We start from the raw sequence: 15,314 nt of genomic DNA, 5'->3' as shown, positions 1-15,314 counted from the left end.
TTTCATTTATTGCCTTTAAAAATCACAGCAACAGTATTTTAAATTTGCTTATTGATTTTGCTTAATCAGGTCAATCGTGTCCTCATTTTTTTTAGAAGTTTAGCATAAATATGAAGTATAGAATAACGCATTAAACTATTCAAAGCATTACAGATACAACAAATGAACGCTTTTCTATTCTAATATAAAAAATTTGAAGCAAACACAATTTTAAGTGATTCAAATAAATATGTACATTGATATTTTGGTCATTAGATCTAGAACGTTTCCTTCAATAAAGTCTTTTAGTGGACTACGAAGTATTTGTAAGTCATCAATAATGATTATAACGCAATATAAAACCATCGGGCCGTGATGAAAAAAAAACATGAAGAGTGTAGGTATTAGATATTATTCCTTATGCTCATCTACAAGCTTAAATCTATCCGTGATAGACCGAATTTTTCCGTTATCTTTACATATTCACATTTCTATAAATATGTCATTTTGATAATATCATCTTAAATGTCTGAACACAAACGTTTTTAATTATATCCTAATTTAATTTGATAAAATCAAACTAATATAGACTATTTATTACATGAATTTGCTATAAAAAAAAAAGAAGAAGAGGTGAAGATAACAAAGGAAAATTAAAACTGAATGAAAGACCGACAAAATCAGGGAAAAACGACCAAAAGACAAACAGAAGTCTTCAAAACACGCCTTAAAATAAGCAAAGACTGACCAACTGGGGTGATCTCATGTGCTCCGGGAGGATAATCCTGTTCCACATGTGACACCCGTCATGTTGATCATGGTAACTGCAAATTCCGTTTTCACAATCGAAAAAAAGACGACAGGAGAGTGGTGAAGACAACTGGATCAGATCTGTGGTAATCTGTGAAACCGACATTCCATAACGGTCAACCAACTAATAATAGCGCCAGTAAAATATTTGATGGGATGACTTTAACTTCATCACTTACATGTATGTACAACTAAGAACCGTCTATCAAGGACGTCATGATAGAGAACACAATCAGGAATATCGTATCAATTGGGAAATATACACTCCATACGCACGCGCTGCTGGAATGTTGCTTCCTAGAAACAGAAAGTTAACAATTGGAAAAGCTAAAATCATCTCTTTAGTCAAAAAGTTTTGTTTTTAATCGACCCGAACTGTTCATTTCTAGAAACAAGTCCAGATATAAGGCAGACTAAACTGAATTTGTAGTATCCTTTCTTTCAATTTCGATGCTTAAGCTGAGCGCAACAAAGTCATCAGATTTTGAAATATTAAGTGAGAGGACGTCATCTTATGCATAAATTCTGCATCATATGAATAAAAGAACAAGTCGACAAGAAGAGTAGCACAGTTGTTTCCAATATGTATGCCGATTGTCTGCTGAAAAACAAGTCATCCAATCACACGCATAGGTTGAGTGTGCATACAGGTGAAGCAGTCTCAAATATATTTTATAACGAACAATACATATCTTTTTCAAATGTTTATGTGTTATACTCTTGCTTACCAACATGCACAATCAATTCAAGAAGATAAACCGATTGGTGGGTGGGTGGCTGGATACACATAAATACGAACTGCTGCTGCACAGACTGGTCGGTAAATATCAAATCCTTCAAAAACCTTCTGAAATATTACTCAAATATTCTAATCGCGATTTTCTAGAGCAGCTGCATATACAGGCGATAATAACCCGCATTGTGGGTATATATCGTTCATTCATAAATAACATAAACAAGTAAACACAAGTTTATAATCAACACAACTTCGTTAGATTGATTGATTGTTGATTGCTTAACGTCCAGTGGCAATAACTTCGTTAGACAAAAACTACAACATCACTATACGTCCCATAACTTTAATAAATACATGTTAAATTTTACAGATATATCCCTGATGGTAATATCAGAACTGTTCATGTGTTTCTCAGGTACCTAATTCGATACTCGTAAGTCTGTGTTAAAGTAATCAAGTATTTATAGATAGTTTTGAATAGATGACAAACATTTACTGTCCATTTAAAATAGAATTTCAAATTTATCTATGAAGTTCAATTGGTTAAACATGCAATTTATAGCAATAAAAACGCTGTTCTTTTGTTTCGTGTGTGTGTTTTGCTTTGCATGTACTGATAATGTGTCGTGGATGGATACCCGATACCCTTTGCTTTTCTATTTAGTTTATACTTATGAGTTTAAAGTTTAACTTAAGAGAGTTTTTCGCTGGTATTCATGTACTTAATTTTAGTTGTTTACTGTTCATAAACAGTGGAGTGGAAGGAGTGTTAAATTGCCTGAAATAAACTTTGAATTTCTAAATATAGTAAATGCTGACAAATTGTTTCCATCAGACTAAGGTTATAGTTGTTATTGTTTAATTACTACAGTATGCCTTAATTGGATGTGGGATCCACTCCATTACACATATAATGCTTTTGCTTTTCAAAAGTACAAACAACAAGGTTGTTCAAATACTGTTATACCAACACTAATCACTTTCAACGTCAATTTTTAGATTATCAAATTTGTTAAGTTTTCTGAAAATAACGCTCCAAATTCGAATAATTATGTTTCATTTTTTTATCAGTAGCGATATTCAAAATAAAACCCGGATCTTTTTCAGTCGTGTTATGTTTTTCAGCTTCATGTTCGCTGCGATGATTTAAGTACAATAATTCAGTCACTTCATGATCTGGTAAGCCCATTTCATTGAAGCCGCGACATTTGTAATTTACCTGTTAAACATGACATTAAATACGGAAATGCCTTGATATTAGCCGAACTAATACGAAGTTGGTTACTACTGGTTTGCTTAAAGAATAATACTAAAATAACTTTCAGTCTGAACATAGTTATTACATTTGCAGGTGCAAACAGTTGAAATTGCATTATGATCTTTATATAAAGATTGCAAACATTGTGATTTAAAAATTCTATTAGGGGAGACCTTGAAGTAGTTTGGTTTATTAATGTGAATCAAAACTATGAACACAACATTTGTGCTAAATAATTGTAACAAGTAATATTTGTGGGAAAGTATGTTAATGAACAATAAGACCAATTGTTTTAATTAATATAAATATAGTTAAATAAATGTGCACGATGACACGTAAATGTATCTAGTAAAAGTCGTCTCCTGTCGTGACATCTGCATTTTAAAAAGTATAATTTGAAAACCACAATGAGAGGAAGGATAACAAAGCCCTTGATTCTTCTTTTATATTAGAACCTAATGGTAGAAATTGAAAAGCAGGAAAAAGTTACAAAAAAGAAAAATGTTGGTTGATTAGAAGTATTGCCTGCAATAAGGTTTTGTGTGTGCCGCTGGACTTGCGTAATCACGTTGTAACACTATTGTATCATATGATAAATAATAGTTTCGTTTCTGTTAGGGGTTTGTATAAACAATCACTCAGCTATTAGAAAATTACAAAGTTTCAATCCTAAGTAACTTAAATTTCGTTTAGTCCAAATAAAATTGTTGATCTTTCCTGTCTCGTGGGAAATAAGAACATCTGTTTCTAAGGGCTTTCAAAGTTTATTTTTTTTGCATTTTATATTATAGTATTGAGCTTCGAGATATTTGCAAACTTTAAAGTAAAGACAAAATTTCACAAAACAGTCGACTATGGTAAGTACAAATACATGTGGATTTTTTTTGTGCATAAGCATAAATTCCGCTGAAAAAATTCCACAGAAAGACAAAAGATTGATTATTTTAAAACATTAATTTGCATCTCTGCCCCTTCAATAGTTTTTTTTATGAAAACATTTAAAAAATAAAAAATGGGCAATAATCGGGTTCACTTTTTTTATATTTAGGCTTGTTTGAGTTGACTGTTTCGTCTTGAAAACGTTTAAAGCAAAAATAGTTGATACATCATCTCGCTTCAGATTCCATTGTTTTTATATATTTAGACTACGTGTTGATATGATAACACTAAAATGCACGGTACCAAGACAAAGAGTGTATGGGTCAACTGAATCAAGTGAAATACCTCTCTAATGAGTCATAACAAGCTTCGTGATACTACACATGTAAAAATTTGAGGTGTATTTCTTACTTGTTTTCTATTTTATTTTCGTTCACTCATTTTGAATTCAAAATTTGTCATAACAATTATTTTATTCATTAAATGTACTAAAAAAAGAAAAATGTAAGACACCCTTTGCACTAACACCCCCTTATATTGTACTGAAAACCATTGACGACAGACAGTAAATCTTAAAAATGTATAACTTACAACAAAAATCATTATTTGTTAAGTATTATCTAGGGTGATTCAACCTCTGAAAATTTGTTGTCTGCCCTTCCATGAAATATTTGATTAACCTTTTTTTAATGTTTATTGAACTTTCGAAAATTCACCGTGACAATGGCTTTAAGTTGACAAAAGGCATAAAAGTACATTACCTAATGCTTAATAGCTAGTAGATACATTTGTCTATAAAATTTAAACTGTCATATAAGGATGTTTATGGTGCTATGTGGATACATTTGTTGGTTTTCATGAACTAAATTGACAGCGCGTCATCACTACAATACTTCCATTTTCGCGATTGAGAAACGTAGGTTGCGTAATGGGGAGATAATGTTGACGAAGTGGAATCCTGACTGAATACTCAGATGTTTTTATAAGGGTCTAAACGATTACTTTTGCATGCATGTATTTATTTTTGATACTTTGATCTATTAATTTTTTAACATAACTGTCATACATTCTAGGAATAACCGCAGTCAATCAACATAAAACATTGAGAATTGATAAAAGACTTTCTTAGAAATAACCTTTTTCAGAACGCTCACTGCAATTTGTAAGCCATACATGTTGAAATTCTTCGAGACTAATGAAAAAGACTACCTTCAATTGGAACTAACGCCTATCAAGAATAGGTTCTTTTTATGCCCTTTACCTTGTATCAGTCAATACTGGAATTAAACGTTATAGAATGTCTTTTTTGACACATGTTAATCGCAGAATCTAAAAGGTTAAAAGGCCAACATAGGTACGAAGATAAAGAGCATTTGCAAAGTTTTGTCAACAGGTAAATTATAAATATGACCATATCAATTATAAATCATGTCAACACAAAAACGATGCATGTTGTAAGCATGTCACTCAGTATTAAGTTTCACATGTACTACACGGAATGATCGAAGAAATATTATCACAAAATATCTTTTATGTTCAGAAGTACTCGTAATGTCGATGACTTTAGAAAAACACTTGTAATTTTACAGGTTTTCTTTTCCTTCAGTTATAATCATTTGCAAATTTGCAATTTTCGAGAAAAGACTAACAATGATTCCATGTTAGTAGCTTATTTGATCGGTTTTTTAAAAGAGTACGCGATGACATGATGTCGTTGAAATTAAATGTTGGTTCTTTGATTTAAAACCAGATTTATAAAGATGCTTATCCTGTCGACACACGCGGTCTCACTACTTTTGGAGTTCATGAGATTCCCGAACGTTTTGTTTTTTACCTGGATAATATCTTCCTAATGGATTTTAGAGATTTGAACATCGGTAAACAATTATTGGAATTTATGGACTAAAATTTGGCTCTATACTTTATTGACAAAACAATGAATAGTTATGTATACATTAAAGTTACCTCTAAAATTAACAAGTATAAATATATTGATGCAAACATGTAAAGTTAAATTTCAAAGCTTTTTTGGAGAACAGTTAATCAGACAAAGCAATCAACGAAAATTTAACAAATTAAGTTGGCACGGTAAACAACAACAAACTTTACCGCCCATACACTGCTAAATAGTTTAAAATACGAATGCTATATAACATTTATTTCTTTGTATAGTCAGTAATGTACGTTACATCTATTGTGTTATTTTAATATGCATTATCTGTATCTACTCTCAAGCACTAATCTCTGCATTCTATACTTCATTCCTCCTTTTTTGTTTGAGTTTTTAATTTGAGTATCTTGTCAAATTCCCCTTTTCAATTATGACAGAAATTTTCTCAGTTTAGTTAAAACGTATACTTTTGTTCAAAAACAAATGGGATTAGACACAAGTCATTGTCAAATGAAGTCTTTCCAATTAACATATTTAACAATATATAAGAACATGCATGTATTGAAAATTGTTTCCAAATTGAGGTAAATTGGATAGAAAAATAATTTATTGAGACAAACAAGAAGAAGAAAAAAAAAAAAAGCCTAATATAGATGGCGACGTGTTTGTATTGTCATGTTTTACTATCTCAATAATAAGGAATTTTTCACGCCCTTGAAATTTTTTTTATATACATATGCACATCCATGGCTCTATAGTCTGTCGATACGTGTATCTTGGCATTGCACAAGGTCATGTTTTTTTGTCTGATTGTTAATGACGTCTTTAAACAAAATCCATTGGATGTTTGATGTGTACTGATTGATATTTTAGTCTAAGATGCATGATGTTTTTATTAGGTGCTATTGGGTTTGAACTAGCTGTGTCAGTAACTGCGAGTTCTCTCAGATCTGTACTTAGTATCTTTTTTGTTGTGGGGATGTATAAGTGTTATTAGTACCATGCCACGTCCGGTCTGTGTCTTTGTTAGATGTATTTCTGCTTTGTATCGATCTGAGGAGTTAAGCCCTTTTCAACTGATTTTTATAGTTTTTTCTTATGTTGTACTGTTACACCACTGTCCCATGTTAGGGGAGGGTTGTCGCCTTCAAACTAGTGTAACCCCGCCGCATTCTGTATGCGCCTGTCACAAGTTAGGATCCTGTAATTCAGTGGTTGTCGTTTGTACACACAAGCAATTGCAGATTTTTTTCATTTTGTAAAATATATTCCTATTTTTACTCAATATTGTTCCGATCTGCGATATCTGAAAAAAATGACATAATAATAATGTTGCAATTTAAATTTTTCTAAAGACTATCCAATATTTGTTACAATGTCATATAACTTGTAATGAGAGTTTGTCTCTAGGTATATTTTTTTGCAAACTTATATTTCCTGGTAATATTCTGTTTTTAGTTTTGATTTTTTAGTTTAAATTCCTTGGCTCATCTTTCTGTTGGATTTAATACGTTATAAAAACCAAAAGAGAAATATTTATATTTTTAAACTATTGGCGTTGTTGACAGCATAAATGTATTTGTATAAGGATTCTTTGATCAACAGTACAAACGTATAAATATTCTGTTATGTATAGTTTATTGTTTATCTATTGTGTCTAGGGGATTATATGATAGATTGTTTAAATATGGAAATATATCACTGTCATTTTACTTCATATGACTCTTTCCCTTTAGAGTGTATCAACGAGACAACACACTTTATTGGGTTAAACATTTTTAAATCCAAGAGGGCCTTTTTAATATTTCATGGTGTTTATATGAAAGCCAATTGGACATGCATTCTCTTCATTCGTAAAAGCGAGATTAGAAAAACAGGATTAAACTTTGTGAATATGCTATCTATTTAATTTTCGACTTTGTCTGAACTGACGCAGAGAATTTAAAGGATAAGATATGAATGAGCTTATACGATATTAAATGATAAATGTCATGTGATAAGCTTTATTTCCCTGTGTATAAAAGAGAATAATCAAATTAACCATATACATTTGAATATTACTGATACCAAAATAAGATGTAAATATAAAATAAAGAGATTTGGTATGACTGCCAATGAGACAACTATCCGCGAGAGACCAAATGACGTAGATGTCAGCAAATATAGATTAATGCACAGCCTGCAACAAAGAACAAAACTACACCACCTAGCATGCTTAAAAGGCTCCGAAATGACAAAATGTAAAACGGGTTAAACGAGAAAACCCAACGGTAATACAGCACAAACGGCAACCACTGAATTACAGGCTCCTCACTTGGGACAGGCAAACACATAAAGTGGCGGGGTAAAACATGTTTGCAGGTGCCCAACCTTCCCCTAACCTAGGACAGGTTTGTAACAGCAGAACATGATATCATCCTTTTCCAAATCAAACTCTCCCTGAAAGGTTATGAAACCGTGTTATTATGATAATTTTCTTGAAAATTGATAATTTAAGGACAACAACTCCTAGTGGGGTCATCCAGTAGGTTCGGTAGTCATTTCTATCGATCCTATATTGCTCGTCAAGTTTGCTGTTCACAGTTTCTACCAAAAGTTATAGTTTTCGAGATACTACACGGAATTTTGCAATTAGTCAAATTAAAATCAATTTTATTCTTTAAAGATTGTCCCTATCTACTATAGGTTCTTCAAAAAATATTTGACTACGGTTGCACTGTTTGGGGTGATTGTAAAGAAGATCTGAATATGAATAAAACTAAAATAAAAGAACAGCAAGAATAATTATAGATGCCCCGGTATTTATACCATCGAAGAAACTTTTTGACAGATTTGTTAAGTTTTCCGGAACAGAATTTCATATCATAAGCCGCTTATTCTAGTATATTAACTTTTCCACGATAACACTCCTGACTAACTAAAAACATATTGTCTGTTCAGAACTCTGAAATTGATGAAAGAAGTTTTAATCTGTATCAAAAAAAAATTGATAGTTGTACGACATAACACGAATATATTGAAAACATCTTTTGCGTTATTAATTCTATGGAACATAAAAAAATACAACCTACATCTTTCTTTTTATTTAAATCCTAATGCTTCAAATATCTCCGCCAAGCCAAGCAGTGATAGATTTCTAATTAATATGAACATGATGCATGATAATCTTACTAATAGATATATACAGCAACTGCTTGTTTGTTTTATTGTGTATTTGTAAGTTCTTTATCATTTTGTATTTTTCAAATTATATTGTGTCATTTTGTACTTATGTTATGGGGGTCTCAGTTACATTAGTGAAAACTAATTGGGTTACGCTCTTTAAATAAAGGATATCATAATAATCATTATTATTATTAATTATTAATGTTCGTTTATTGACTCGCATATGCACACAATTTGTTTCCATATGACCTCACCTCCATCTCTCGCTATTTTAACTTTTTAATTCTGTTTCCCAATATAGATAAACAACTACAGAATCTCTTAACTGTCAGAAATGATCGAGTCAGACTTTTATAAATGGCGTCTTAATATTTCCTAAAGGAATTTTAAATCTTTAAGTTCAAGAGAAGACACTTGAAAATTTTACATTTCATTCTCATTACGCGCTTATTTCTTAATTCATGAACATTGTCGAAAGAGGCTATTGATTGCTTCGAGGAGTGATGAATTGATGAATTAAACTTACAACAATAATTGGAACTCTGCTTATGTTTTCTCTCGTAACGTGTTATCTTGACATTATTATTAGTATAAATTATTATGAACTAATGTGTTAACATAAAAACAGCTGCATACTTATTCGATAGGTAACAAGAATAAAGGTTTTAATACGAATATAACCATTGTGTACGCATAATCTTAGAAGTAAAATCGTGTAAGTTGGCTAATGCATCAAATTAAAAAAGCTAAAATCTGGCAGAAAACCGAATCAATCTTAGTAATACTTAGAACAATGTACAATATGAAATTGTCTTAAGGGAAACTTACTATTTTACACTATAACTGTAAATGTGCATTACAAGCGAACAGCATAGGGAATTATATTTGTTTTCAGTCATTCATTTACCACGATCGTGTCTGGACCGAACTCTAGCGGAAAAACGAATTTTATGAGAAATAGGTTACAATTAAGAAGGGTGTGCAGTCCAAGCCTAGATCGTATGGTTGTACAAAAGGCGATTGCCTCTTTGTGGGAAATACAGAGAACAGTGATTCCGCGCGGTAAATTCGTCCGTGGTATCCCTTTCAAATTAGAAACTGCGACTCATTCGATCCTATTACGAGGAATATATTCATATTGATCAACATCGACCAATCAATGATCTGTTTACAGAAGGTAGTAATCACGGGAGTTTTAATTCAAAACTTGTTGACCCGATAAGCAAGTCCATTACTCACCCTTTCTACTCATATTTTGCTGTTGTCTATAACGGAGAAAAACATCGTTTCATATATTCTACTTCTTATTTCATTATTTATAAATGATATTCTATGTCATCATTTTACAATTGGTATCTTGAAGACAAGTATAAATAATTGGTTTTGATATTTTCTTATTGTTTTGCACAATAAACCATTTCAGTGCAGAACACTGAATTGAAGAAGTAAAAGACATAATAAATAAATTGTGCGAACGTAGGAAAGTAGAATTTGATTTTGATTCTGTACGCCCTAGATCATTGTGTACCGTACTCATTTGACAATTGGGTTATGAATTTTATTTTGCATTAAGGTCAAATCGCAGTTCATAGGACATGTCAAAGGTTTTTGTCAATTTTTGCATACAGCTGCGGTTTGTTAACTTAAACTGAAAATCGAAAAAAAAAATAATGTATTTATCTCTTTCGTTTTCTGAAAAATTACTGAATGGTTTCATTCAAAATAGGTGAACATTTGTAAAGAAAGCAGATACAATCAGCGAAAAAGTTAATCAATTTGTCATAGAATCATCAAAGCTCTAACTAAAATCAATGCATTTATTTTCCTTCAAAATTTCTTTCTTTACAAATGTTCATTATTTTTAAAGAATGCAATCAAAAATATTTTAGAAAAGAAAAGGGATGAATACATATTATTTGTTAGATTTGCAGTTGTTCAACGTGCCTAATTGCATGCGAAGTTTTACCAAGTTTTGCGACATAGCCAGTTTACTGTATCTTAACCTTAAAGGTGCATTTTGAGATTCAAACCTTGCCTTCATATACATTTTAATCCTTTTCTTCAAGCATCTTAATTCCAATGTAAAAATTAGCACCTTTCTTCGCCCTTTTTGATAATTTTACACAAATGCAGTTTTTAAAATCACTACCCAGAAACAATTCAATCGAAAAAATCAAAAAACTTCAACGGCTTTTACATTTATATTAGAAACTTTTGTACACAGAGTTCACAGACGCTTCTATGTCATGTACTATTGGTTATCAATATTACCCATACACAAGAGCATGCATGTGTAGATGATATGTAACGTCACAAACATAAAATAATGGTTTTTTATTCGAGCGTCACTGGTGAGTCTTTTTGAGACGAAACGCGCGTCTGGCGTACAAAATTTCAATCCTGGTATCTATGATGAGTTTACTTGCTAAATTGATAAGATTTTCGAGTTTGAAAATGCACTCAGTCTGGAAAGTGTATGATTTAAAAGAAATGTCTGCTTTAAGGTATAATAGTCATACCTTGTAAACTGTAAATACAGCTTAAGATATTTATAGTGCAAACAAGCACATAAACTCACCCGATACTTTTAAAATTTCAAATAATTTTCTATTTTATTGTTGAAATTAAATGCATCCTAGACCAAAAGTCAAAGTTAGTTAAAATATTGATTTTAATGTACATGTAATTATGAATATATGCAATGAGGAGGTATACAAATCATAATCATTGTATTTAAGTAAGTTTAAACTAATTATATCTGCAAGCAAGTTATTCTATATAAGAAAAAAATAGATTCATAATACGTTCGTGACATTTGTATTGTTTTAACAGCTGATTAAGGATTATACAAAATCCCTAGATATTATTTCGATGATTTTATAAAATTTCCAACAACTTCAAATATTTTCAGAATATGTGAAAAAATAATATTTTACAGAATTACTTAAACTGTTAGTGATTTTATGTACTTCTTGGATTTTACAAATTCAATGAAACATGAATAAATTTAATCAACGGAATAATAAATTTTAAGGGCTTTATAAATAATTTATCCATAAATGTGATATCCGTTTTTTTGGAAATGTTTTTGTGTAGTCAAACTTCCATAAAAAAAATTGGTATCTATGAAACAATTGAGCAATTGTCGATTAAAGCGGAATCACAATAAAAAAAATAGTAATTGTTTATTCATATGTATTAAGATGAGAATACGTTAAGGCCATATCATTTAGTGAATGTGAATTTATTATAAAATACTTAAGCATGTGTTATTCTATATAAATGTCCACTTCATTTTAAATCTCGAATCTCTTTTTTAACTGAATAAAGCAACCAACAGTCTTTCGTTGCAACTTGTTCTTCCATGTTCGGAACGTTACATGTTCATTTACGTATGCTCGTATGTGTGGGTTGGATTGATTACCCACGGACAGTGGATTCAATAGAAGCGTGTTCGCCGTTTGTTTTATTTTCTGTATATTTTTGTTTAAATTATTTATCTCGCTGTATAATTTAAAAAAAATGAAATTGCTTCAACATAGTTTTGACAGGAGCGGTTTGCCATAATTTTCTAACTTTCAAGATTAAGAACATTCCAAACTCTACTTCCGAAATACTTGATGATTTCTCACTGGTACATGCCGTTGGCTTATTGAGTCATTTATACACCTCCCTTATTTTCACAAACTGACAATTCGGTGTACAAAATTCCTCAAAGATATCACTTAATATTCAGTATGTCAGATACGACTTTCGTATATCAATACTACTAAAGGAGGAGACCGATTTCATTGAGCCGCAACTCCTCTGAAACCATACAAAGTCGATAATATTTGTGATATGACGTATAAATGTAGTGTTTTGTACTTCCTAAATTTGTCTTTTAAACAATCTTTTTTCCACAGAAAACGCCAATTTTTGAGAAAATATCAAAATTCAAAGACCGTAATCGATCCGTGTCTTATACGCTTTCGCGCATGATCAGTCGACGTACTTTCCGCGAAATCCAAGTGAAAGTAAGAAGAAAGATAGAAAATAGGACAGTTAGGCCTATAAGGATCCTGTATTGTATTGTAAGTACATCAGTCACTTCCTAGACATAAAAGTCAATCTGACACAGATTTGCCTCGAAATCCATGAAATTTTATGTTGCCAATATTGGAAAAACGGAGCTAGTTATTGTTTATCTGAACATATGTCATTTTCAAGACATATGTTTTATTCTAGACGTGAAAGTTTCTTAATATATATTTTTATTGCATGTAGATATAGTTGCAATAATAAGTGGTTACTTATAAAGATTTGCGTCTAAAAAAGTTACAAGTTTAATTACAAACTAATGAACATGTAAATTCTATGCCAAAACCAATTTTACGTTAAGGCCATATCATTTAGTGAATGTGAATTTATTATAAAATACTTAAGCATGTGTTATTCTATATAAATGTCCACTTCATTTTAAATCTCGAATCTCTTTTTTAACTGAATAAAGCAACCAACAGTCTTTCGTTGCAACTTGTTCTTCCATGTTCGGAACGTTACATGTTCATTTACGTATGCTCGTATGTGTGGGTTGGATTGATTACCCACGGACAGTGGATTCAATAGAAGCGTGTTCGCCGTTTGTTTTATTTTCTGTATATTTTTGTTTAAATTATTTATCTCGCTGTATAATTTAAAAAAAATGAAATTGCTTCAACATAGTTTTGACAGGAGCGGTTTGCCATAATTTTCTAACTTTCAAGATTAAGAACATTCCAAACTCTACTTCCGAAATACTTGATGATTTCTCACTGGTACATGCCGTTGGCTTATTGAGTCATTTATACACCTCCCTTATTTTCACAAACTGACAATTCGGTGTACAAAATTCCTCAAAGATATCACTTAATATTCAGTATGTCAGATACGACTTTCGTATATCAATACTACTAAAGGAGGAGACCGATTTCATTGAGCCGCAACTCCTCTGAAACCATACAAAGTCGATAATATTTGTGATATGACGTATAAATGTAGTGTTTTGTACTTCCTAAATTTGTCTTTTAAACAATCTTTTTTCCACAGAAAACGCCAATTTTTGAGAAAATATCAAAATTCAAAGACCGTAATCGATCCGTGTCTTATACGCTTTCGCGCATGATCAGTCGACGTACTTTCCGCGAAATCCAAGTGAAAGTAAGAAGAAAGATAGAAAATAGGACAGTTAGGCCTATAAGGATCCTGTATTGTATTGTAAGTACATCATTTTGCTAAAATAAACGACAGCCACCCTTTTTACTCCGTAGCAGAACCGTTCAAAAATGAAATGGGCGTTGAACGTGTCGAAATGATCCTCCCCCCTTTTTATGTGTAAACACAAGCACCCGACGTCCGGACCCTCCCCCTTTTTATGTGTAAACACAGGCACCCTTAACACTCTTTGTTTCAACACTTGCCCAATTGTACCGCGATTTCGCGGGCATCTTCTAGTATTAGTAAAAATTATCAGTCATGCTCGAATTAAGACATTTTGACTGCCAAATCAAAAGCGAAATTGAATAGTGTTCAAAACCAAAATTCTGAAAAATCAGGCAAATTGCATCTATGTCTTTAAGTTTCAAATGATTTTTACAAATGACGGAAGAAGAAATGGTGGTTTATTTTTTTATTTATTGATTTGGTAATTCTAATTTTACTTCTATAATTGTTATGTAACTATTGGAGTATTTTTATTATAGTTAGGTCTTCGGAATAATCGCATTAAGTGTTTGCTAAAGATATCCGTGTGTGACTGTGTGGTGTATTGTGGATATGTCCCGGTGTCTACTGAGACACATGTTTCTATCGGGAACCGCCGAGATACCGTCAAGAAGAGAGTATATAAGAGTGTAAGTGAATGTGATGGATAATTTTTCAGTAGTTAGGAGATACCTCAGAGTTGGTGTTAAAACAAGAAGTAGAAAGGACTAGATCTTTCTTTTATTTACGAATGTGAATGAAAGTATATATGAATATGCACACATTGTTACACTAGTTGAAACTGATTAAATAATTACAAAATGTATAACATAACCACTTAATATTGTGTAGTGTAAGTTGTTTACATCTAATATGGATTTTACAGAGATAAGGTACAAACTAACAATCATGTCATAGTCACCACCAAACCCTATAAAATGGACAGGCTACACTATTATACAATTTTAAAAAAATGCATGCAGTGAATGGAAATTACTAACACAATACCAGAAACTCATTTTGCGTATCTAGTAATTCTATCCTTGTAAAAATTTGGATATCAGGGTGTAACCGGAACGATCGAAGCAATTATTCTGTCAGCTGATCAATTACATGTATCACTTATCCAATTTGAGATCTAATTAGTTGTAATCAGTCACTTCCTAGACATAAAAGTCAATCTGACACAGATTTGCCTCGAAATCCATGAAATTTTATGTTGCCAATATTGGAAAAACGGAGCTAGTTATTGTTTATCTGCTAAAACATTGGTTCAGAATCAGATTAATGACAAAGTTAATGAAATAAATAATGCCAATGAAGTGTAACGGAAATTAATCATTTAATTCCTTTAAATGCGCTCAGAAATCAGTATT

The sequence above is a fragment of the Mytilus californianus genome, unplaced genomic scaffold (assembly GCF_021869535.1).
Source record: "Mytilus californianus isolate M0D057914Y unplaced genomic scaffold, xbMytCali1.0.p SCAF_15, whole genome shotgun sequence".
NCBI classification, from domain to species: Eukaryota; Metazoa; Mollusca; class Bivalvia; order Mytilida; family Mytilidae; genus Mytilus; species Mytilus californianus.
The sequence above is the reverse complement of the archived record's forward strand: the minus strand, read 5'-3'. Positions refer to the sequence as shown.